The sequence below is a fragment of the Protopterus annectens genome, chromosome 2.part0, assembly GCF_019279795.1.
Source record: "Protopterus annectens isolate FY-2018-M chromosome 2.part0, PAN1.0, whole genome shotgun sequence".
NCBI classification, from domain to species: domain Eukaryota; kingdom Metazoa; phylum Chordata; order Ceratodontiformes; family Protopteridae; genus Protopterus; species Protopterus annectens.
Window position 1 is genome coordinate 477481365 of NC_056728.1, and position 26456 is coordinate 477507820.

Consider the following 26456-nt stretch of genomic DNA (forward strand, 5'->3'; position numbering starts at 1 on the left):
CACGAGTTTCTTTTTCCTGCATCCGGTATGATTTGTTCTTGATAATATAACATGTACAGGGTCTTTTGTATTTCTTGATTTTAAGTCCATTTTAACCATATTTTAACTGTTGTATATTTTTTGTTTCTTTATGTTGCATTATGCTTAGAAATTAGTTCCTTTATAAATCATTTCCAACATTTTTTAGTTGCAAGCTTCTAAACATGTATTTGTCAGTGTTTTGTTTCTGCTAGACACAGTGGCCAAGTTATTTTTTAAGCTATCATTGAAGTGAACTCTCTTCATTGCAGGCACTCCTTCCTCACCCAGTCACTGTCAGGTGGCATGTCAAATTCAAAAACGAAATGAGCCAAGACTTTAGCCTGGTTGTGTGAAACAGTTTGATGGAACCCTGACTGTTACGCAGGCGACCTGTGCTGGGGGGAGGGGGGGTTGTAGGGAAATAAATGGGCCGATAGGCCAGGATGAGGTTGACAGTCAACATGGATCAGCAAAGATTTCAAGAAAGAACAGCATTGTTTACAGAGACTGCAGTTAGGTGAAGTTAAGAAAAAGGAGAATTACATAAAATATGCTTTACATATCATGCCGTAAGGATAATAAAATATTTAATAAAAGAAACGGTCTTCTATGAGTAAAATTTGCTGTTTGCTTATAACTATTCTTTGCCTTTATTTCTGTGAATCAAGTAGGAAAACTGACAAATGTTTTTTTTCACTAGTGACCCTAACTGAGCTTTTGGCAGCTGAAAAACATGAAATACTAAATATCAGAAGCTACTGTGATTTATATATAAAAATACAGATCATTTACCAAATCAGGATTATACAGAATTTAACATACTTACAGGGCATAGCCATTAACAGTACATTCTGCAGTATTTATTCTAACATATTGGAAAGACGCATAATGTGAGTAAATGGCAGTGGAGCACAATATGACAGTGGCTATATTCCATGTGTAGACCACCAGGGTTATATAATCCAAACTATGTATTTAAATATGAACGTTGCCTGTGTACGTGTAGCGGTAATGATCAGCTTTGTTCTTTTCACTGTAATGTTTCTCCAAAAGTGTAAGACTGCAGTTTGCAACTTTTGTCTTTTCTACCCTTTAGTCTTTTAAAAGCTTATAATGAATGTACAACATTAACAGACCAAGAGAAGATGCTTTCCTGTATCAAATGTGGAAAACTGCAGAGGTGAGTTTTTTTTATTTTCTTATTGCTTGATACAGATATTCAGAATATTTTTGTTCACTTCATATCAATGTCCTCCTACAATTAAATGCCATTAACAAGTCCTGAAAGCATCTATTTGTCATTATGTCTATATTTGATTAATTTCATGTGCTCAACTTTAAGAACTACACAAACTGGCATTGTGGTAAAATCATCTTCTAGGGTCATAGGTAGGTTTTAGGCGAGCTGCCCTTGCGGGCCATTTTAAGCCTAGCCAGTTTCCCTTTTCATGCATGAATTAACCTATCTCATTTGGTTAGAGATTGGTGTTACTCATCCCATGGTCAATAATTATATATTACCTCTAATGAGAATAACTGAGATCATGCCATAGATAATTTGAGGGGACCCTTATATGGATAAAACATTTAAGAGCTGCATCTGTCCATTAGTAGTATAGTGGCAATTCTGGGGTAAATCTTCTGTTTCCTAGCCATAGATCTAAGTTGTGCTTGAAAATGGAAAGGATAAACCTTGTTTTATGTGAATGGGGAGCCTGTTCTATATCAGCAGTATCTTCTGCAAAATGTACCTGTCCCTCAAACCATTCTGTGATGCTACAGAAGATTGGATGTTATGTTGTCCTATCTTGCCTTCATTCTTACATGTGGGTTCGGAGCCGATCCTCTGCTCCGACATGGCCGAATACAGCTCAAAGTCTCTAAGTTGGTTCGTCGCAAGATAGGTATCCCATCATGCAGTGGTATCAATCCTCCGATCTCGTTTGCTGCTTTAAGAGTTCAGAAGTGCTCTTCTTGGCCGTGGCTAAGTTAAACTTTTCTTCTGTATTTTTTCATATTTATAGCTTGTTTTTAATATAGTTGGAATACTGTTGTTTACAATATAGTTAGAATGCTGTTGTTTAGATAATAGTTTATTAAATAGTTGTTGCTGGTTTGTCAGCTGTTTAGCTAACATTTTTTTTCCGCAGGCCTGTTTGTCAGTATCCCGTAGTGGTAGTTAGATTATTTATATTTATTATTTGCTGTTGAGCCCCTTTGTTGGCTCTTTACTAGTTTTGATAGCCTGTGTTTAAATTACAGGACTTAATGTATTTTAGTCCATTTGTTTTTGATATTCGCCTCCTACCTGTGTTTGTTTCTCTAGGCTTAGGTAACTTAGTTAATTGTTTCCAAGGGCTAGGCCCGTTTAAGTTAGAGGACCTGGTCCTCTGTTAATCTTGACCTTTCCTTTGTAGTGTTGTTTTGCCTTCCTGTTTTTGGCAAGGCTAGGCCCATTTAAGTTAGAGGACCTAGTCCTCTCATTGGCATTTACTATTTGGTGTGGTGTGTTATTTCTCTTCCCTCCAATAGTTAGGCTCTGTTTTAGTTAGAGGACCTAACTAATCCCATTTTTGTACCTTATAGTGTTTTTTTCTGTCTTTGCTACAGTGTGCAGTTTATGTCTAGAGTCCTTCAACAAAGGAAAAACAAATTGATTTTGAAAGGTCTCCTGAAACCATCCTTTGAGGAAGATTTAGGTAGTTCTTCCTCACAATCTACAAAGTTTCCCTCTAGCAGGAAAGAAGAAACTGTGAAAAGGCCATCTCCAGTGTCCTCTGACAAATATGGACCTCCTGAGAAAATTTCAAAAACTACCAAGGCTCCCACCTCATCAGCTCCACTGCCTTCGGAACTGATTGAGGGTATTTCAAATGACATGCCTATATCAGCCCCAAGTACTTCAGAGCCGATAAAGGATTCTTTAGCTCGGAGCCGGTCAACAGATATTCCACCAGTCTCCCCTACTCTGAGATCACCTGTTTTTCAAAGATCTCACAGTCCAACCCTTTCCTCCAGGTCCTCTAGGAGCCTATTGGAGGAAGATGTGGAGAGAGTGGTTCACAGACTGTTGAAGGTGCAGGAGCTGGCAAATTTGCTCTCGGCTCCTGCCCAACTAGCCTCGGAGCCGTTCAAATCTTTGTCATCTACTACTCTTCCTCCTCTGAGCCACCCCAGTCTATCGGAGCCAGAATATCCAGTACCGCTTGCAGTAGAATCTTCAGCTCCGGCACCCCATGAGGCCTTACCGGAACCGATATCTGCTCTGACACTCTCTGTGCCATCCGTAGTGTCTAGGAGCTGAAGTTCACCATTCGGCCCCAAGGGAGATTCTCGGACCTGAGCCTCTTCGGTTCCGAGTCTACCTCTCGGTGTGTCGGCTCGCCTGAGCTCAGCTCCTACATAGGAGCCGATTTCCCTGGAACCAGGGGCTACCTCTGCTTCTTTGGAACCAGTGGTGTCCTCGGAACAGGGGGAGAATGCCTTCAAGCTGATGAGTGTGCTGGCCAAATCTGCAGCTCTACGCAAGGATGCTGATGTTCTTCCCCCAAAAAGCACCGGCCTCTATCTTGGAGCCATCCTATCCACAGGACAGCAGAGATCCTCAGACTCAGGAACACCCTCTGGGTGGTCCTCATTCTTCCGAGACCTCCCCAGAAAACACTTCTGAGGAGCCTCCTCGGAAGAAAACATGCAAGAAGAAGCATGTAGACTCCCCTTATGAGTCACCTCTGACATTGACCTTGAGGAGTCAGAAGGGTCCCCACGGTCATCCTCTGATGATATCTCCTTTGCAGAAATCCTTGAGATCCTAAAACAGAGAGATGGCTGGACTGCCATCACCCCTTCTGATGAAATGTCGGTGTACCTTAAGGCTTTTGGATCTCGACCTTTAGCCTCTTGGGTGTCTCCACCTTTCAACAAGCTCATGGACGTGGTCAGTCGAAAGGCATGGGAATCACCTGACACCATGGAGCCAGTCTCTAGGAGGCCAAACAAGTTTCTGTCAGCCCCCAAGGAAAAGGATTTCTTTTAAAAGATGTGCCAATAGATGCTATGGTAGTGGCAGCAGCCACCAAGAAGGAGCTTGCAGAGACATCCTCAACTGTCCATCCACCGAACAAAGAGTCTCGAATGATGGACAGATATGGGAAGCATGTTTTTTCTTCAGTGGCTTTTACCCTTAGATCGTTGAATTATCTTACCCATTTTACAAGGCTTCAAAGAGATCTCCTGAAGGAACTAGGAGATACTCTACAAGGTACTTCAACTGCCGGGATACCAGAAAAGGTTACTGCTCAGTTATCCGCCTTAAACTCCATAGTGAATTCCTTCATGAGATTGATATCATATGCAGCAGATGGAGCAAGTAGGGCAGCAGGTTCAGGAATTTCCCTGAGGAGACACTCCTGGATGCGCTTGTGTATCTTTGCAGAACCCTTTAAGCCTACCTTCACTAATGCCCCTTTTGACGGTTCCTCACTTTTTGGACCAAAGGTTAAGGATACACTCACAAGATGTGTGCAGGAAGGGCAAAGTCTCTCTGCCAGTGGAGTACGTTTTTCCGTCCCTTCAAGGCCGTACCCTAAAGGGCAGAAAGGCGGAAAGATGTGGTTCAAGAAATCCCAGAGATTTTTCTCAGACGCACGAGGTGATTCCTTCCACAACTCTCTTCCTCTAAGGACAATTGCAATCCAGTCAGACAATATGTCAATGGAATGGTATATAAACAAGAGGAACCAGATCATACCCACTTTGTCGAGAGGCTCTGAGGGTTTGGCAGTGGGCAATCTCTTTCCAACGCTTTGTAGTAGCAACGCACATTCCGGGAAAGTCCAGTGTGATAGCCAGCAAGCTCAGCAGGGCAATATTGATGCCTCATGAGTGGTCTCTGATTCAGAACATAGTGGAAGAGATCTTCCGCAAATTGGGACAGCCTTGCTGTGATCTTTTTGCCACTCCTATGAACGCCAAATGCAGCAGCTGCTTTGCCCTAATCCCTCCTCCAGGGGAGACACCGAGAGACGTGCTTCCTCACAAATGGCCCTCGGGACTGCTTTATGCTTTTCCCCCCATTTCCCCTCATATCAAAAGTCATTCAGAATGCAAAATCCTTGGGAAGCAAGATTGATTTTCATTGCTCCATATTGGCCTCGTCGGATTTGGTTCCCCTTTCTCGGGCCTCATCTACTAGAGGATCCATGGATCCTGGACCCAGTTCCAGACATGCTGACACACGTCAGGAATGCTCCATCCTTCTCTCCACACCCTCAATTTGACAGCTTGGCTGCTTCACTTCCAGCTTTAGTCAGGCTTCAGGATTTCACTCCAGCTGTAAAACACATTTTGATATCCTCTCATAAGGTTTCTACCAGAAAACTATATGCTAGTAAATGGAAAATATTTTCTTTCTGGGCACAGACCAAAAACATAGACCCCTTCACTGACCCAATTTCTTCAGTTTTGGATTTCCTTTCAGAACTCTTCCAACAAGGCTCAGCCACTGCTTTAATTAAAGTCCAGCTAGCAACCATCTCCAATTTTCACTTAGGACAGCATACACCTAACTTGATGGCACATAGACTGTGTAAAGCATTTTTGAAAGGTACTTCCTTATTGAGACCTCCATTTAAAGAACCTGTCCCTCCTTGGGATTTAAGCTTCGTCATATCGCAGTTAACCTCACCACCCTTTGAACCTTCTTCAACATGCGATCTAAAGTTCCTCTCTTGGAAAACAATTTTTCTGGTAGTTATAACCTCAGCTAGAAGGAGGCCGTGGTGGTACAGCTGTGAGCATTGTCACCTCACAGCAAGAGGTCCTCCCATTCGATTCTCGGCTGGAGCGCCTTCTGTGTGGTGTCTGCATGTCCTCCCCTAGGTCGAGTGACGTTAAAAGACATGCAGGTAGGTGCGTGCGTGAATGGGTGTGCCTTCCTTGAAGGTTGGGTGTCTGGCTGGCACCTCGGCACAGTAAAAATCTACTGCCAATCATTAGTGGACCAGAGTTCTGCTTCGGCGACCCCTAACTGGGAAAAGCTGAAAGACACCACTATAACCACAACTAGAAGAGTTTCAGAGCTACAAGTGCTGTCAGTCAAAAACCGCCCTGTTTGATTTTCCGTAAAGACAGGGTTTCGCTCCGAACTAACCATTCCTTTGTCCCTAAGATTTGCTTTCAATCTAATATTAACCAATCTATTGAGCTTCCAGTGTTCTTCCCTAACCAAACCAACAAGCCAGAATACAGACTTCACCAACTTGATGTGCATAGGCAACTTAGATTCTTTCTCCACAGAACTAAAGAATTCAGGAACTCGGATCAAGTTGTTCATATCCTTTTCAGAGGCAAGAAAAGGTATGCTATGCCACTGTCTAAAATCACACTAATTGGATTTCCAATTGCATAACTTTTATATACTCCTCCAATAGCAAGGAACTCCCCTTCAAAGTTAGAGGTCACTCAACCAGGTCAGTAGCAACATCCACTGCTTTTCAAGCCAGAATTTCAATGGACAGTATTTGTGCAGCCACCACATGGGCAAGCTCACATACCTTTATCACTCATTACAAAGTTGATTTGGCTTCCAGGGACAGAGCTTCCTTTGGTTCCACAGTGCCCAAGAGTATATTTCCGTGAGCCACCCAAGAAAAAGATGATAGGCACAGTGTCCCACATGTAAGAATGAAGGTGAGATAGGACAACATAACATAAAGAAGTTATGTTCTCACCATAACGTTCTATGTTTGTTGTCCATCTCGCCCTTTATTCTTACGAACCCACCCACCTACCTCCGTCCATATAATCCTAGAGGAGCTGGTAGGAAAATTTTTTGCTCTTTCCTATATGTTGGAGACCTTTCACTATTGTTTCTCCTTTACCTGAGGACAGAATACAACCAATTTCTATTATAGTCAGCAGAAAACAAGATCTGAGGATTGATACCACTGCATGATGGGATACCTACCTTGCCACGAGCCAACTTAGAGACTTCAAGCTTCTGTAATCGGCCAAGTCGGAACTGAGGATCGGTTCCGAACCCACATGTAAGAATGAAGGGTGAGATGGACGACAAACATAGAACGTTATGGTGAGTACATAACTTTTCCCTAGACCGAGTATTTCTGATGCCATTTGATTAGCTGATATGCAGTAAATCCATCAGTAATGGATCAGAGGATGCCTTGTGTGCCAGCCACAGGTCACCTCTTAGCAATCTGAGAATATAGAGTATAAGTGACATAGCTTTGAGGTAGAACATGTTGTTTAGACCTTGTGTCCCTTTAGTAAGGTATTTCTGTGGGCATTCAGTAGTAACCTGGGGTAGATGACTTCCCAAAGGATACAATAATGAATGTTTTGACATTTAGTTTCAGGCCATGATTTTGACAACTGTTTTTTATTTGAGACAAACCTTTTTGCAGTATGGCTAAGTTATTTGGGGATTCAGTGACTGCTCCTAGCTTGCAGTCCTCTGCAAACGTGGTCATCCAGAGCCCTTTGCTGTTGGCTTTTACTTCATAAAAGCAGATGCCAAACAGAAGAGATCCAGCATAGAACCCTAGGAGATTCCACTGGTGACTGGTATGTTTGTGGAGGTAACCCCTATCTGTGAGCCAGCTGGCAATCCAGCAGGTGACATTGGGGTTTATTCCCAGTTAACTGTTTTGTGCCTGTGTAGGGATTTGAGTGAAAAGTTTTAACAGAAGAGGCTTAGAAAACTGCAGTCTTCTGTTGAATATCTTCTCTGTGGGGGTCTTCCCAAACAAGTTTGTAAGTTCTAATACCCTTTCAGTACTCTGCATCCTCTTGTATTCCAATGTCATTAAATTATTTAATGCTAGTTACTGAATGATTTGATTTCATATCTGTTCCCAGAAAATAAGTAAAGCTTTTCTCTCTCTCCAGAGCAAAAAAAATCTGTCTCTTTTGATAATCCTGCATTACTATACCCAGTTAGGAGCAACATGTTTAATTGTGTCCTCAATGTATTTATTTGCAGTACATGTTTTAGTCCTTATTTCAAAACATATGGAGAATCACTTTTTTCCCCTGAAAATATGACCAGAATGAAACTCCCCCAGATTCTTCCGTGTAATTTGCCATTAACCTGTCAAACATTTCCACTAAGCACCTTATGGTCATCTGCAGTAGAGAGAGAATTTTCACTTGAACTGTATCATGATGCGAGTAATCTGTGACTTCAAGGCTTCCTCCTAAAACCTGTTGCTAATATCAAATTTTTCTATAACACACTATGTCAACCTCCAGTTCACAGTAGCTACTATCATACTTAATTGTTTTCAGAAACTGAGCCAGAGTGTCTGTAGGACGTGTATGGAACACGTGAAACAGCAACAGGAGTACAAAAAATGCAAAAGTATATTCTCTGATCCAACTCTAGCACCACCATGCCACCTCCAAAATTACAGCTTCGTTCTCTTCACAAGTTGTAAACAAGCTTTGCCTACCAATTCCTGTGTGGTCTGGCCCAAAATACATTAAAACATCATCTGCAAACATGTACTTCCTTGTATCTGTGTGCTGATTACTTTATACTCTCTTCTAGTGGAATTTTTTTTATCATAGCTAATGGTTTTTAAATACATTGCAAATTAAATTGTTAAAGGGATACCACTGATGAGTCTCCCCTGTTATCCTAAAAGGGGGTCGATGAACTTCCAGGTATTTTTATGTAAACCTTTTTTGTTTGAATAGGTGACAATGATTAATTACACAAAACTCTCTTTTGGAATGCCATAAGCAACCAATAATCCATATTAAATAGCAACACTCCGCGCACACACACACACACACACACACACACACACACACACACACACACACACACACACACACACGTGCTATTTCTGAACATCAGACTTGCAGTAATCGGTTTATCCTCTTACTGTTCACCTCCCTCATTAATAATCCTCTTTTAAGTCTTCAGGTAGCTGCCTCCCCCTAGCACAAATCCACTTCAATCATTATTTAAGTCAGCTAAATATTAATTTGAATAATCCATGCAATAACCTGTATGAGCACCTTATAATCACAATTCAAATCTTGTCCTGTAAGAAGATAGGCTGTTATCCTCCTGAGGCAGAGACAACAGAATAGCCTGCTTCCTTAAAGAAGGTATTGTGTTAGTGACAAGGACTTTATTAAACACTAAATAAGGCCTCATCTTTCTTTACTTTGTATATACAACTCTGTTAGTCACTGCTGGGAGTTTCCCCCTAGTTAAATCCTTCATGACCTCCCATGTCTTTGCTGAGGTAGGAATCAGCAGCAGCTTTGCCTTTTCCTTCAATATCCTTGGCATCCTCCATTTGTTCTAGTAATTTTTTATGTCCCCTATCACATGTAGCCCAGTTCGTCTGTCTGTCTTGTGTAGAACTGATTAAAGGTAATCACTGTTGCAGTATTCCTTACTGCCTAGGTTAGCCATTCATTTGGCCAGAATACCAAAGCCTATGTCCTTCCATGTGCCATACGTCAGACGTCTTAATTTTTAAGCGTAAAACTCTCAGAACTTCTTTGCCTCCAGTCCAAACGCAACTTTTCAAATTTGGTCTGAAGGTTGTACATCTAGTGCAGTTCATAAAGCCTAGGGCAAATAAGTACCCGGTTGGGACTCTTTTTTTCTTTTAGTTTGATACATTTTAAGTAAATAAGGATAGACATAAGTGCCTTTTTAGTTTACGTGTAGAGCGTGACCATAAACAGTGCTCTGTTTGCCAGGTCTTCATTCCCAAGACCCTGTGCAGCCATCTTTACTCTCTCTTGGTCTGCCTGGGAAACAAGCACCTGAAACTCCTTTATCAAGGAATTATAGCTTTGGAATCTTCCCACCTGGATGTCTAGCTGACTTTGAAAAAGTCGAAGAAGTTAAAATTGGAGACTTCTACTGTCCATCCTGTGCCGAATATCTGTGTTGTGTCTGAAGAGTCTGCATTAGCATCCAGTTCAGATGCCAGCCCTTCCTGTTTTGGCGTTGTTGGAGGCCAGTACGGGGCATGCTGCTTGCACATCCTCTGAGGCTGAGCTGACATCTGAGGATGAGAAGGAGAACTGCAGTTGGTAGTTTCAGAAGGGCCTAAGGGGATTCAGCAAATTTTAGAGAGAGAGGAAAAACCCACATTCTCTAATAGAAGTATGCCAGGGTTCAGCATCTCCAAGGTTTGTCAGAGCGGACATTCCTGTTAAAAAAAAAAAAAAAAAAACAGAAAACAAGACAGTTTACTCTAGTTGCTAAGGACCCCCAAAAAGAATGCCAAGATTTTACCAAAGGTCTTTTTAAAGCCCTTTTGACTTTGAAACCTCCTGAAGGAGTTATCAATCCCTTCCCCTATAAAAATTCCATGTATTTCTACTCCTTAAAACAGGAGTGGGCAATTAAGTTTCCCAAAAGGCCATATGAGAAACTTTGACTGTTTTGGAGGGCCGGACCAATGACGTACTCCTCGCACCTTCCATAACCCTGCCCATTTACTCCTCTGTCCTGCCCTCTTTTTCCATTCCTGTCAGCAGCCCCCTCCCCAACCATTACACTGTTCCACTACTTGACTGTTTCTCTCCAGTTACCATAAACACTGTTCAAACCTGTCAGTGTGCATACTGCTTTCTTATTTACTTCTACAGTGATTTCAGATATTGAAATAAAATAGTGCAAACACTAATAGCCATCTGCTAAACAAACAATGCAGTCTTGCAAAGAAGAAAGACTTGGCATGAGCAGTAAACTTCTCTGCCCTTGAAACTCACATTCATCTAAACAGCATTAAAACCCACATTCAAAGAAAATGCATCTGGCCAGTGGAGGATTAAGTTTACCTTTGGGCCGTTTTCAAACCATAGTCTCCTTGCACACATTTTTAGGGCCACGCATACATGCATGCGTTCTTTGATTCACCTTCCTGATTGTATTAAATTATATTCCAGCACCACTTGTTAAAATGTTTTAAATTTGTAGTATTGAACATTCTTCCAGTAAGCAATGAAACAAAATGTATGAACCAATAATGACAAAACTACCCATTTCAGAAAATTTTAACTATAAAAGGCACCTCAGATATCTGTCATTACAATCCACCAATATCAGTTAATAAGCACAATTTCTGCAGAAGTAAAAGTCATCCGAATAATTCCATGTTAAAGAGATCTGTAACTAATGAAGTGGTTGCTACTGGCAAACGACTTAACATTTCAGTGTCTCATCTACAAATTCAGTGCCTGCTGCCCTTGAAGAATTAATTGCCTATGTAACATTAAAAAAAATTGATAAGCTGGTAATATTGCAATAGGGAATGACTAACAGACTTGTTCATAGTTACTAGGCATCTCATACAAAAAAGGACACACTCAGGGGTGCAGAACCCCGATCCCCCTTAAAATGCACCAAATAATCATCAGTCGAAAGGGCACTGCAATACTAGGACTCCATCTATTCTACATGGTGTGGGAGTAGAATTCACAACCTTCTGCACCAAAAGCAATTATGCTACTAACACTGCTTTCAAATTCTACAGCACAAACAGTGATTGTCATTTGCTAAACAAAACAGTTGCACATTGAAAACAGACTTAGCATGAGCAACAGTAAACTTCTCTTCCCTTGAAATTCACAATTCTATGAAAACGCACTGAAACTCACAATTCCCTGAAATTGTACTGAAACTCAAACTCAATTCCATCAACATTGTGGTAGTTGGTATAGACTACAGGAGTCAGGCTCTTGGTAGCTGGTATACAGGATTCAGGCTCATGTCTCCTGTAACCAAATTACAGGGTGAAGCCTGATCAAGTTAATTGACTAACCTGCCTCCTCCTCCAAGCTAGAGCATTAGATACCATACCTCTCAACATGTTGGCACAAGAAATCTGGACAAAGCCTAACAAAATGGAGATACACTTGTCCAAAAATAGGGATAGATTTTAAATATAGCTCTTTTTAACTTAGAAATTTGCTAGAACAACAGGATTTGTGTTAGTATGCATTTTCTGATGGCTATGACGTCCGAATCTCGTATGTCATTATTAGTGACTTCGGTCCTCCATGAATTGCCAGAAAATGACACATTTTATGAGAAACAGACCAAAAGTATGAGGCTAAATCTGGACAGTTGAGAGGTCTGTTAAAAACGTGCACACACACCCACCTTTTCTCTATTCTCACACAATAACACACACACGCCTATTCTCTCACACAGCAACATATTCTATCTCATACAGCAAAGAATGGCTAGTTTAAATTTTACACACACACACACACACACACACACACACACACACACACACACACACACACACACACACACACACACACACACACACTCTCTGTCTCATACAAACAGAATGGCTAGTTTAAATTACATTCATACACACACACGCACACACACACTTTCTCTCATACAGAAATGGAATGGCTAGTTTGAATTACATACACACACACTTTCTCTCTAGTTTAAAGTACTTGCAGACAGACACTTTCTCTGTAGCAGAGGTGCCAGAAGCTGTTGAAGGCTGGGGGGGATGGAGGGTGAGAGGGGCACTTAGTGATCTAAAAAGAGCAACACACACACACACACACACACACACACACACACACACACACACACACACACACACACACACACACACACACACACAGTCTCTCATACAGAAATGAACGATATTAAAATTACACACAAACACATACCCACACGTTCTTTCTCAACTGAACTGAGACACACACACTTACCTTCTCTCTTGACAGAACTGCTAGCTTAAATGCTGCGCGCGAGTGTGGAATGTATTTATATCCGCTTTGGCGTGTGTGCATGTGACTCACATAAGGACCTTAAAGGAGAAGACACTTGCACTGCAGAGTAAATCGAGTTGCCAACTTTTCATGTAACAAATTCTGGACATGTATGTGAAAGCAAAATGTGTGTAATTTTGGTATCCAACCCCACCCCATGCAGCCATTCCACTGTCCCATTACTTGGCTATTTCTCCATAGGTTCATAGGTTGGTACTAGGCTATCGGCCCTAGGGCCTATACAAGCCTAGCCATAACAATTCCCTGGCTATTTCTTCCCACACTATTTACTTCCCTGGACCCTTGTCTAGCAGGGCAACTGACATGATCCCCGGGGTGAATTTCCTTTCTCCCATCCAATCTTCAAGGTTCCCTTTGAAGAGGACCAAAGAGGTGCTCTGCTTGACATGTATGGGCAGTCTATTCCAGAGTCTGGGGAGTCTCTGGAGCAGGAACATATCCCTCCAGCATGTTTTGTTTATTGTGATGACAAGGTTTAGATCCCTGGAGCGTGTGGCTCTGAGGGATTGGGATTTCTTTAAGTGTAGCATGTCCAACAGCTCTGGGTTTGACATGGCCTTGTATGTTAAGCAGAGATCACCTCGGAATAGACTATATGCGGCAGAGTATAGCTGGAGTTTTTTAAGGCAGTCAGCATAGGGCATCTGCTTTAGGCCTGTTATTCTTTTAGTGAGGTATTTCTGTGGCCTTTCCAGTTGTTGCAGATGTCTTGAGAGGTACATACCAAATGGGGCGTTGTGTTCTACAATGGGTCTAATGAGGGATGAGTACAGTGGGACAATGACTTCCTTTTTTCTGGATGAAAAGCCCTTAGTCATGAGGTGTGCCACATAGAAGGATTTCCTGACTGTTGTGGTGATGTGGTTATTGAAGGTGAGACCACTGTCCACCTGTGTCCCTAAGTCTCTTATCGCACTTTCAGTGTTTATTAGTGTACTGCCACCTATGTGGTAATTCACGGGTACATGTTTTTTCCCAAAGGGGATAACTGTACATTTCTTGGCATTGTGCTTGAGCCCATGACTTTGGCACCAAGCATCTGTTTCTGTAAGGCCCTTTTCTAAATTATCCACATCATTTGGAGGTTTAGTAATGGCTCATAGTTTGCAGTCATCTGCGAACTTTGTTAGCCAGAGTCCCTTAGTGGTGGCCTGTACTTCAGAGAAGTAGATGCCAAACAAGAGAGGTCCCAGGACTGAACCCTGAGGTACTCCACTTGTCACTTGTCTGGAGCTGGATTTGGAGTCGGCTACTTTTACAGTGTGGGTTCTGTCAGTAAGCCAGTTGGCAACCGATCAAGTGACGTAGGGATTAATGCCCAACTTAGTAAGTTTATCTATGATTCCAGAATGGGGCATGGTGTCAAAGGCCTTGGTGAGGTCTAGATAGGCTGTGTGGACTGGCTTACCCTTGTCCACGGATCTGGACATTGATTTGAAGAAGTCAGTTAGGTTCAGGAGACAAGATCGGCCCTTCACAAACTCAAACTGGGTGGGGCCAGTGTTTTAAGGTTGCCAATGTCTTTGTTTATAAGTTCCTTGATAATACGTTCCATGGCCTTGCAGATCAGGCTCATCAGACTGATGGGGCGGTAGTTCCCGGGATCCAAGGTGGATCCCCCTTGTGGAGTGGGATAACTGTAGCTGTGCACCACTAGTGGGCACAAAGCCTGAGGTGAGGGTATGATTAAACATGACACTTAGGTGGGGTGCCAGTTCATTTTGTAGTTCATGTAGTGCACACCCAGGATGTCATCTGGTCCCATGGATTCTGTATTCTTAGCTTTGGAGAGTGCGTTTATTACCTGTGTGGCTATTATTACCAGAATTTGGCAATCTTCTGCTATTGAGATGGGCCATTTAGTGGGTGAGGGGGGGTGAAGTTGGCACTGAATCGATCTGCCAGGATATTGGCAATATCCTTGGGATCCGTATATTTAATGCCATTCTGTTGTAGCTCAGAGCAGATCTGAGCATTGCCATTTAGATTATTGACATAGTTATAGAATGCCTTGTGGTTGTCTTTGGAATCTTTGGCAATTTTATTTTCATAACTAGCTTTGGAGGATTTTATGAGGGATCTCAGCTTCTTACTGAGGCTGGTAAGGGAGTTTTTTTGCATCCTGGGATTTTCCTCTTTTCTGCAATGGTTTCTTCCTTTTGTTGTAAAGTTTGTTTGTGGCAGGGGACCACCAGATTGGCTTTCTTTTTTTGGAGGAGAGTATCTTGGTTCTATTTGGAATGGCACAATTCATGCATGAGTGGTTGTTGCTCGTACAGTGCCTTCGTGTAGGACTCAGCAGTCAAACTTTCAGTTCCCGTCTGCATGGGTGCCATGAAGTTTGTAACTTCTGACTTGAGTAGCATGAAGTTGGCTTTGGAGAAGTTTTTATGGAGGTTTCCTTACTGGGGGGGTGGGGGTGGGATGTGGATGTTAAGGGTGATTAGCTTATGGTCTGACTTGACCAACGAGGAGGTGACCGTAGGTATGGAGCATCAATTTCCCATGTTGGTAATGACCAAGTCTAGGATATTGGAGCCCCTGGTGGGGACTATGGATTAGTTGATCCAGGGCATTGGAATCTATTTCTCCCAAGGAGCCATAAACACCGTTCAAAACTCTCAGTTGCACTGTGCATACTGTTTTCTGCTTTACCTGTACAATGATTGCAGATATTTGTATTTAATTTAAAAAGTTGCATTTAAAGTTTTATAGCACAAACCCTGACAGACATTTGCTAAACAAAGCAATACAGTTTCACAATAAAAACAGACTTGGCATTAAAACGTCTCTGCATTTGAAACTCACATTCAGTGAAACAGGATTGAAACCCACACTTAAAAAAATGTATATGGCCAGTGATGGATTAAGTTTACCTTTGGGCTGTTTTCAAATCCTAAGCCCCTTGGACACATTTTTAGGACCATGCAAAAGTTCTTTTGAGTCACCTTCCTAATTGTATTAAATAATACATAATAATTAAATTGTATGCCTTGTATAATATAGCACCACTTGTTGGAGCATGTTTTAATTTTATAGTTTAGAACATTTTTCCAGTAAGCAATGAAAGAAAACATATGAACCAATAATGACAACACTGCCCAATTCTGAACATTTCAATCATAAAAGGCCACTCAAACCTCTGTCATTAGAATCCACCGATATCAATCAGTATGCACAATCTCTGCAGAAGTAAAAATCATCTGAATTAATTCCACATTAAAGATATCTGTAACTAATGAAAAGCTTGCTGCTAGCAAACAACTTTATATTTCAGTGTTCCATCTACAAATTCAGTGTATGCTGCCTTTGCAGAATAAATTGCCTATGTTATATTTAAAAAATAGTAACTGGTAATATTGCAATAGAGAATGGATGGCAAACTGAGAACAGTTTTATAGTTACTAGGCATCTCCTCCAAAGGAGGACATACTCAGGACTGCAGCATCCCACCCTTTCAAAATATAACATAGTATGAGCAGTCAGTCTACATGATGTTGTTGCTGAACCCACGGCCTTCTGCATCAGAACGCAAGTATGTTACCTGTAGTGTTGCTAAAACTGCTTTAAATTTCTTTACCACAATAGCAATACAATTCATTAAAGAAAACAGTTGCATATTGTAAACAGACTTAGCATGAGCAGCAGTAATTTTCTCTTCCCTTGAAGCTCAATTCCTTAAAAATGTATGTGAAACTAAATTCCTTGAAAAATGTACCTGAAACTCAGTTCCTTGAAAACTGCAACTTCGCAGTTGGGGTAGAGGATTCAGGCTCTTGTTTCCTGTAGCTAAGGTACAAGTTTTTAGCCTAAGCAAATTACTAACCACCTGCTAAGCCTAGCTAGGGAATTTCACTCTCTCACACACATACTTCAAACTCTTAGTGCAAGAAATCTGGACAAAGCCTAAAATAAATAGGGACAGAATATAAACATTGCTCTCGTGAACTTAGAAAATTGCTGGATTAACAAGATTTGTCTTAGTACACATTTTTATAAAGGCTAAGAAGTCTAAAACTCAAATGTCTGTCATTATTTAGCAACTGCAGTCCTTTTTATGAGGAACAGACGTGGGGCAAAAATCTGGACATTCTGCAAAAACCTGAACATTTGAGGAGTATGCTAACTACCTGTTACACACACTCATACACCACAGTAAAGCTCCAGCAAGGTTGCTAAATGATTAAATGAGTAATCACTTCATAAGATAGAAATCATAGCAAATGTATTATTGTATCCTTTTTCTTCAGTGATCTTACATGTAAATCAGCTGAAAGGCTGAAAAACAACCCTGCAAGAGCATTTGCTCTTATAGACTGCAGCCTTATCTGTAGGCATTGGCATTGGGTTTAAAAATGACAAAAAAAATCAAGTTAAATTTCATTCAAGAGTGACTATAATTTGAATTTCAGCCTTTTAAATTACCTTTATTGAAGGAATTGTTGTCAATGTGACAATGTAGTTTTCCATTTACTAAAAAAATACTGCTAGTTGAACTCTGCTGACATCCATGCAAAAATTAAAATGAAGTTGTAGAACCAAAACATTGCTGCCCTGCAGTATTTCTCTCTACCTCTCTTAGCTGTGGTGTTACAGTGTACTATAAACTATCATATATATGTCTCTCCTTAAGGCCGTGGTGGTGCAGCGGTTAGCGTTGTCGCCTCACTGCAAGAGGTTCTCCGGTTCGTTTCTCGGCTGGAGCGCCTTCTGTGTGGAGTCTACATTTCCTCCCCGCAGTCAAGTGACGTTAAAGACATGCAGGTAGGTGCGTGCGTGAATGGGTGTGCCTTCTTTGAAGGTTGGGCGTCAGGCTGGCACCTCGGTACAGTAAAAATCTACTGCCAATCATAAACGGACCGGAGTTCCGCTGTGGTGATCCCTAACCGGGAAAAGCCGAAAGACATTACTTTACATGTCTCTCCTCAACATTCTCTTATACATTCATGTCTACTGTTATTTTATTATCAGTTTAGTTATTTTATTGTTCACTGTCATCTCCAGAGTGCTGCTGTGACTCAGTTCCATAGTCCGGGGCACTTAACTGTCAACCCTGCTTGCACACACACGTCATGTAAATGACGCCTATAAACTTAATGGTTAAACACACTATGAAGTTCGCAGATGACTGCAAACTAGGAGCCATAGTCAAGTCCCCAAATGATGTGGACATCCTACAGAATGGCCTCACTGAGACAGATGCCTGGTGTCAGAGCCATGGCCTCAAGCTCAATGCCAAAAAGTGCAGTGTCATCCCCTTTGGTAAAAAATCTGTACCCATGAACTACCACATAGGCAGCAATCTACTTAACACAGAATGCGTGATAAGAGACCTTGGGACCCAGGTGGACAGTAATCTATCCTTTGATAGTCACATCACCACAGTAGTCAGGAAGTCCTTCTTCGTGGCACCTCATCATAAAAGGGTTCTCATTCAGAAAAAAAGAGGTCATTGTTCCCCTCTACTCGTCACTTATTACACCCATTATAGAGTAGAACACCCCTTTTGGAATGTACCTCACAAGACATCAGCAGCTGGAAAGGCCACAGAAGTACCTCACAAAGAGGATTACTGGCCTCAAACAAATGCCCTACACTGACCACCTCAAAAACTCCAGCTTTACTCCGTAGCATATCGCCTGCTCAGAGTGATCTCTGCCTAACATATAAAGCTATGTCAAACCCGAGCTGTTGGACATGCTACACCTAAAGAAATCCCAATCCCTCCGAGCTACATGCTCTAGGGACCTAAACCTTGTCACCACAATAAACAGGACACGCTGGAGGGATAGATTCCTGTCCCAGAGACTTCCTATACTCTGGAACAAGCTACTCATCTATGTCAAGCCAAGTTCTTCATTAGCACTCTTCAAGAAAATTCTTGATGAGTGGATGGGAAATAGCAAATACACCCCGGGGATCACTTCTGTCTCTCTGCTGGACAGTGGCACAGGAAAATAACTTTTTTGGGTGACGTAAGCTATGGTACCTTGCTGACTAGGCTTATGTAGGCCCTTGGGCCGATAGCCTAGTACCTACCTATGAACCTATGATGGCAGTACAGGATGGTGGTAACTGCAGAGCATGGATCTGTATTGCAGAATCTGCTGCCCAAAACCTGTAGTGCATCAGCACTGACTCTGTTGGCTTGAGGCAGAAAGCAAAAATTATGGAGTGGAGCACAATGTGTTACATGGATCTATCATGTATTTTCAAACAGTAAAAAAAAACTGAACTCTGTAAAGCCAAAGAGCATGTATTCTTGAAAAAGGTGCTTCCGGCATTCATATTCTTCAGTATACGAAATATGTGTTCTTGCAGAAATACTTTTGCAAACAATGCGAAATCTACAAATTATGCTTATTCCGCTAAACGTCCACAGTGATTAGAGTCTAATCTAATAAGCACAAGTCATTTTAAAGTACTGTACACACCCCACTTACCTCTTACTCGTCCCATCCACTGCATCGTACAAAGTAAACGTCTTTGCTAATACAAATTATGCACGCTGAAGACAAAGATATAAGTTAACAAGTACCTGTTGCGTCTGTGCGATCAGACTCAAAGGGCATTCTTAAAGAAGAATGCCTTTAAAAAATCTTAATTTTTTTAAGTTAAAAGAAAATGTGCAGCATGACTGATTTAAATTTTTTTTTGGACATTACAAGACAGTCTCTGTTTTCGAAGCAGTGTCTCTTAATTCCTGGACAGTCCGGAAGAATAATTGTCAACCTACAGCTGTAGAAGTGGGAGGGCGCTCATCCCCCCTCGCTCTATGGTTCCGGCACCCATGCTCTGTAGTTTAAACTACCCCCACACACACACACACACACACACACACACACACACACACACACACACACACTCTCTTACCCTTTCTCTTATGGAACAGCTTTGGTTAAATTCATGCGCAAATGTAGAATGTATTTACTTCCATGGTGGCGTGTGTGTGGTGCACACATGGTTCTCCTTAAAGTAGAATATGCAGCCACCGCAGTATAAGAAAGCTTCATATATATATATATATATATATATATATATATATATATATATATATATATATATATATATATATATATATATATATATAAAATAAATGTTTAAACCTCTTGTGAATTCGGCTCTGTGGGCTGGTCAAGGACAGCCAAAGTCCAGGTCTGCTCTAAAGCATTGGCAGACAAGGGTAAGGTCATGCAAGATCTTAAACGGATATTTTCTCTCCCATGTTCTAAGTATCAAGGGGACCCCCCCCCCCAAAAAAAAAAAACTGTTCTCTTTGTGCAAAAATCCAAAGCAGCCTTTAAAGGGCAAAAGATCATCTAAATGGGATTTTTTGAAAAAACAGTCATGACTCTAGGGGCAGAAATCCTTTCAAGGCAAGCCTGCTTCCATCAGACTGTAATCCTCTTCCCCTCAAAAGAATTCCTTTCTCTCAAAGACTGTCTTTGTGTTTTCCCATTTGACAAAAGATCACCGAGACAGATGGGTTCTAGCTGTAATTCACAACAGCTACCATATGGTGTGAAAGTCCTTTTCTCCCATCCTCTTTTTCTAGGCATTCTTCATCCACCTCCTTGCCAGCTGCCTCATTTACCATTCCAGGACCTGTTGGCTTAAAGTTTTGTTCAGACAGTGCCCCTTTGCCAGAAGGGCAGGATTTATTTTTTTTTTTTGGTTCCCAGGAAGAAGGGCTCTTGAGAGACCTATTCTAGATCTCTCCTTTCTCAACACTTTTCTGAAAGTTCCCTTTTTCAAAATGTTGACTCTTCGGTCTCTTTCTAATGATTCTACCTCAAACCTTTGTTTTTTTTCTGGACCTGAAGGATACCTACCTCCATATTTCTATTCACCATCCTTTTCAGGAAGTTTTTATGGTTCTCTGTATCTTCTATACATTATCAGTTCTATGCTTTGCCATTTGGTATTTCTACAGCCCCAAGGGTGTTGACTAAATATCTAGCCCTGGTCATAGTTCTTTGCAAACTCCTCAGCAGGCTGTTCTACAGGACTTGGAATTCACAATGCTTCTGCTTCTGTTTCACAGTGTAGGGTTCACTCTAAATTTAAAGATGTCAGTTCTGACACCTTCTCAGGATCAGGTTATCTTGTGTTGCAGAATTCAAACTCTTACTATGACCACTTTTCTCCCTTTCCCAAAGTCCTCTGTTTGACAACTTTTTTGTTTTTTTAGCCCTTTGTTCCTTTGTATGACACATAGCAAGAGAGTCTGTAAGAGCCCTAGGGTTCATGGCATCCACTCTGTCTATGGTTCCCTTTGCCAGACTCCATATGAGGAAGTTCCAGTGGTATCCAAAGATAATTTGGCTCCAGCATTGCCACCCTCTGGGATACCACATTATCTCTTTCCTTGCCTAAAGAAGGAGACTTGTTCCAATAGCATCAGGGTCCAGGGAGTCTAGTCTCCTTAGGAGGTGAAAGAGCATATCGGTGTCAAGGAAATGAAAGCTGTGATACTGACTCTTCAGGCCTGCATTACATCTGATCTCCAGGTCCACTCAGAGTCTTTATGGACAACACCTCTGTTATGTGGTACATAAACAGGGGGAGCAAAGTCTTGCGGCCTTTGCAGACTAGCCTTCATAGCATTGAACATTACCACGTGCCATCTCTTGGTGCATACCACTACTGAGTTTTTTGTATTTGAGTTGCTTAATTCTAGTCTGACATGGTCTTCTGTTAAAGCTCAATTGTCAGCCATTTCTGGCTGTCTGCTACTGGATCCACCACTTTCTTCTAGATTTGAGGTCAAAACAGTTTCTATAAGGTGGGCTTCCAAGATGGCTGCACAGTGAGTAACAGCTTAATTCTAGCTCTTCCAGTGTGAAAACAGAAACTTAGCATAGAAAGCCAATTGATGTTCATTTAAAAAAAATGGCTGCATGGTATGTTGAAAATTATTCCTTTGAAGGCATTAAGCCAAGGTACCAGAACACCAGTAAAGCTTTTTTTTGCAGCTCTGTGTGGCTCTGTTCTTTTGTGTTTTATGGTATTTGTCATTTTTTATGTATGGATATGTCTGTAGAAGGAGCTGCTGCTTTTCCTGAAATTCTTCACACTGAAATGGATCATACCAGTTATTTGTTAGCTGATTTGGTGAGAGAATGTGAGGAGAAATTGGCTAACTTCGACCCTTGGTCTGGTGTTTGTGACAATGTATATGATAAGAGGTTTGATTAAAAGAATTTATGGTAAAAGAAGTTATTTTATGATGCAGGACTCCTGGAAAAGTACTTGAGCCTGTACATCACTCCCAGGGGACTGAGGGTTGATAAATTGCCGGCTTTTGAGTTTTCCAAAGATGATATGGATTTATTGGAGGAATGGAAACAGATTGCATTACAAAGCACTTTGTGCTGATTAAAAGTATTAAACAGAACACCAGGCTGCATAGTAAGATACAGTAGCAGATATCTTCTTTACAGGATGGCCTGCTTAAGGATTTATCCTCTGTGCTGTTCTCTAATAAAATGAAAGACATTAAAAAATGACTTGCAAAAGGTGATCAGAAGAAAAAGAAGCTTAATCGGGACATTAATGACTACAAAAACAACCTTATTTTCTCTTGGCAATACACTGCGGTGGCGTTGTCGCCTCACAGTTAGACGTTGCCCGTCCGATTCTCAGTTACAGTGTCTTCTGTGTAGCGACATTCGTGAATGGGTGTTCCTTCGTTGAAGGTTGTGCGTTAGGCCCGGCAAGCCAGTACATAAAAAATCTACTGCCAATCATTAGCGGACCGGAGTTCCCCTGTGGCGACCCCTAACCGGGAAAAGCCGAAAGACACAAACATTTTCTCTTGGCAATGCAAGCCGAGAGGTGGGTGTTCCCAGTTGCGAACCACAGCAACACACTCGCGTAGTGCGTGTGATTCTTCAGTTTCTTCAACGGATACTATGGCTAGCAGGAAGAATGTTTCCTTTGAGAGCATCAAATTGGCAGAACAACCAATAAAGAATGCAGAAGAACAATAACTGGGGTTTCAACCCAATAGAAGAAAGGGTGAAAGGAACATGGGTTGGAGCAAACAGAATTGACTTGTATTGTTCGGAAGTTTTTTCCCATCAGAGTCTAATGCAGTTTTACCTTTGGTGACTTCAACTTCTCTTACACAAGAACACAAGTTGACAGCTGCTAATTTGAACATTGTGAACCTGTCTGATTTTCGTGTTATGCATATTACCCAAGACATTTTATTAAAAGGCAGCAAATTTGTGCCAACAATGTTTCCTTCTTTGGCGGATGTATTATTTGACATTAAATGTTTTTGTCATAAGTTGCATTTAAGGGTTCATTTTCATTTACAAAAGCAAGTTAATTTGCTTCCTGAGAAAGATTTGGGTGATTCTTTGTTGAATTTGTCTATATATGAAAATGAATTGGCTGTGTTTGATAAAGTAGATGACAATTCATTCATTGTAAATGATGATGTACAAACTGTTGATGTTGATTATGAGGGTTTAGGTACGGGTTACGGAAAATTATCAGTTCCTAGATAACCCAGTTCCAAGCTTTTTATGCCTCCTAAAAATATATGGTGGTGTGGTGTTAATCAGTTTTGAAAATGTTGAATATGAATATTTGAAATTTATGAAAACACAAGTTATCTGAATGACTTAAAATGGTCAAATCATTTCTGGCGAATGGATAAACCATATAAAAATAAGTTAAAATGCATAATTTGAACAAGCAGGAATGTTCAACATGGAAAGAGCTTAGGGCGGCCACTGATAAATGTGTGTGTTTACAGACAGACAAAGGTTGGAACTGGGTTATGTCCAGGTTACAGTATCACAATATGGCATATAAGTTACCAAATGAACATGATTATGTGGAGTTGACTAGTAATCCCATGTTGCAGTATAATTCTTTGATATTGGAAATTCTGGAATGGGGAGAAAGACTAGTTTTTTTGTCTCAACAGAGTGTTAAGATATTGTTTATGATTGAAATAAAAACAAACAATAGAAACGTTAACTAAGTTAGTAGAACAAAGCTTTCAGGTTTCCCCTTCAGTGTACAAGCAAATGATTGCACAATCATTCTTAAATATTAAAACATGACACAACCCACCAATCAGAACAATAAAACAATAACATTTGATTAAATAATTAAATAACTAATTAAAAATCAGTTAATGCAACATCTGTTTCTTTTGTAGAACAGGCGTTAAGCTAACCGCCCCATTCAAGCCTGGTATATTATCTGCATTTAATTCTAAAATCCATGCAAGTTCAACATTTTCTAACTTGTTGTTCATATTACCCCCTCTTATATTTTTATACAAACCTTTAATCACCCTAAACTTAAAATGATGCTTGATCTCATGTACATGCTTGGCCAAGGCATTTCCCTCTAGATTCCTATTAATAGCAGATTGTGTTCTATAATTCGCTCCTTAAACATCCTGGAGCATTTTCCCACATAAAATACTGAACACAGTGTGCAAGTAGCCAAATAAACTATGTGTATTGTGTTACAACTAGCATAGTCTTCAAAGATGTAACGTTTTTGGGTAACAGTGTGTATAAATATAGGATCTGTATTAATATCTTTACAGCAACTACATCCAAGACATGGATGTGTCCTTTTCCTTGAACTACCTTGAATATTGCCCACCTTTTTTAATTCATTATAACAAAGCCTAGATTTTAAATTCCTGTCATTCCTATAGGTAAATTTAGGACAGTCATATAAAATGTTTCTTAATTCTGGCATAGTTAGTACATTCCAATATTTTCTAATATTCTCTATATCCTGTGTTCTATTATTATAAGTCAAAATATATCTTAACTTATCACAACCATTTCATATGGAAATATTCATTTCATTGCTATGCTCAAGATGTTTAAAATAGGGAGCTGTTCCCATCCCTCTCTTAAATCTCCTTCCATAACTTGATATACCATCTCCAATGAATAGCCCCCTACTAGCAAATTCTGAGGCCAACTCATTCATCTTTTGTCTATTAGAATTTTCTTCCATGTTCAACCTACTTATTCTAGAAAATTGACTTTTAACTATGGCCTTGAATACATGCGGAGCATGCATGCTGATACTGTGTGTGCATCTATTTGCATGCACTGATTTTTTGTATACACTAGTTTTAATATCATCATCCTTTATTTCTAAAGTAATATCCAAATAGTGGATTAAATGGAGTGAACATGTCATCTCAAAACCTAGAAATGTGGTAGTGTTTAGATATTCTACAAATTCCTTCAAACCTACCTCATCACCATTCCACAACAAAAAACAATCATCAACAAATCTTTTATAAAAAAGCACATTTGGATTAACAAAACCATCATTACTATAAATATATGTCTTTTCCCATTGATTAAGTACTAAGATGGCATAAGTATTAGCCATAGGAGTGCCCATGGCCACCCCTGATATTTGTAGGTATAGTGTCCCATCAAATAGGAAAATATTATTAGTTAAAGTAATGTCAGTAATGGAGCAAATAGTCTGTATTTCATTATGTAGTAAGTTAGTTTCTTCATTTAAGAATTCTCGTATCGCTTCCACCCCATGATGATTAGGTATTACAGTGAATAAAGACTATGTCCAAACATGCAAATAAAAAAAGTAGTGCTCTTATAGTCATTAAACCAAGCAGCTAGTTGTCTCAAAAATCTGCTGAGTCCTTAATATAACTTCTACAGGTAGGCAAATATTTACTCAGACTATCCTGTTTATAAATTGACAACGGTTCAGTTATCCAACTCCTCCCTGAGACTATAGGTCTCATAGGAAGGTTGATTAAAGATATGTGAATCTTTGGTAATCCATAAATAAAATGATATAATGGGACTTGATACTGTAAACAAATTAGACAAATCCACAGTTATTTAATTCTGTATCTGCATCTCATATAATATTATATTTATATCAGAGATGCGGTTTCTTACACAACCAAAATCAATTCTTAAAAATGTTGCATCATTATTTAAAAAGTCACACATGCAATTCATATAATCATCCTTATTAAATAGCATTGTCAGCTTGTTTAATAATCAATTCGTGTTCACTTTCCAGCATTTTAAGGGCGTCGCATTCACTTCCAGACAAATTAAAAAACTGTTGTGGTCAAATTTAATTATATAACTGTCTAATCTCTGCTTCACGTAAATCATGAAAATCGGAGACAATAGGTAAATTATAAGGAATGAATGTACTTGATCTCTTACATTTATCAGCATAGCTTAAGCCAGAATCTTTAAATAGTAGCTTTAAATTCAAATTCCTTATAAACAACTTTAAATCAATAAGTGCATCTGAAACCTTGTTTGTCCCACTCTGTATAAATTGAAGACCTTTTTCGAAAATGTTTTTAACCTCTAGGGTTAACGAATATTTTGATACATTCAAAATATTCCCCATTACAGTACCTATTTTGGTCGCATCATTTTCTTGACACCTTGCAGACTATTGTTCTTCCGTTTCAGTGAATGCGACCGTTGTCCCGACCTCCCTCTCGAGCCTGACCTGGATCTCTGCTCCACTTTCTTGGGTAGTTTCAGAGCCATAGACTTGGTTAACCTTAAAAAATTTTCCTTCTGCTTCATTATCGCGCTGGCGCCAACATTTTT

The 26456-nt window shown here is 40.4% G+C and overlaps 1 long non-coding RNA gene across 1 annotated transcript in view; it reads left to right on the plus strand.

Annotated features, from left to right (window-relative positions):
* The first annotated feature begins 1121 nt into the window (after positions 1 to 1121).
* The window catches only part of LOC122793723, a 65917-nt gene continuing 40582 nt past the window's right edge, over positions 1122 to 26456 (plus strand). The window contains exon 1 of the long non-coding RNA XR_006363516.1: positions 1122 to 1201. This is a non-coding gene — a long non-coding RNA (uncharacterized LOC122793723). The remainder of the gene's footprint in view (positions 1202 to 26456) is intronic.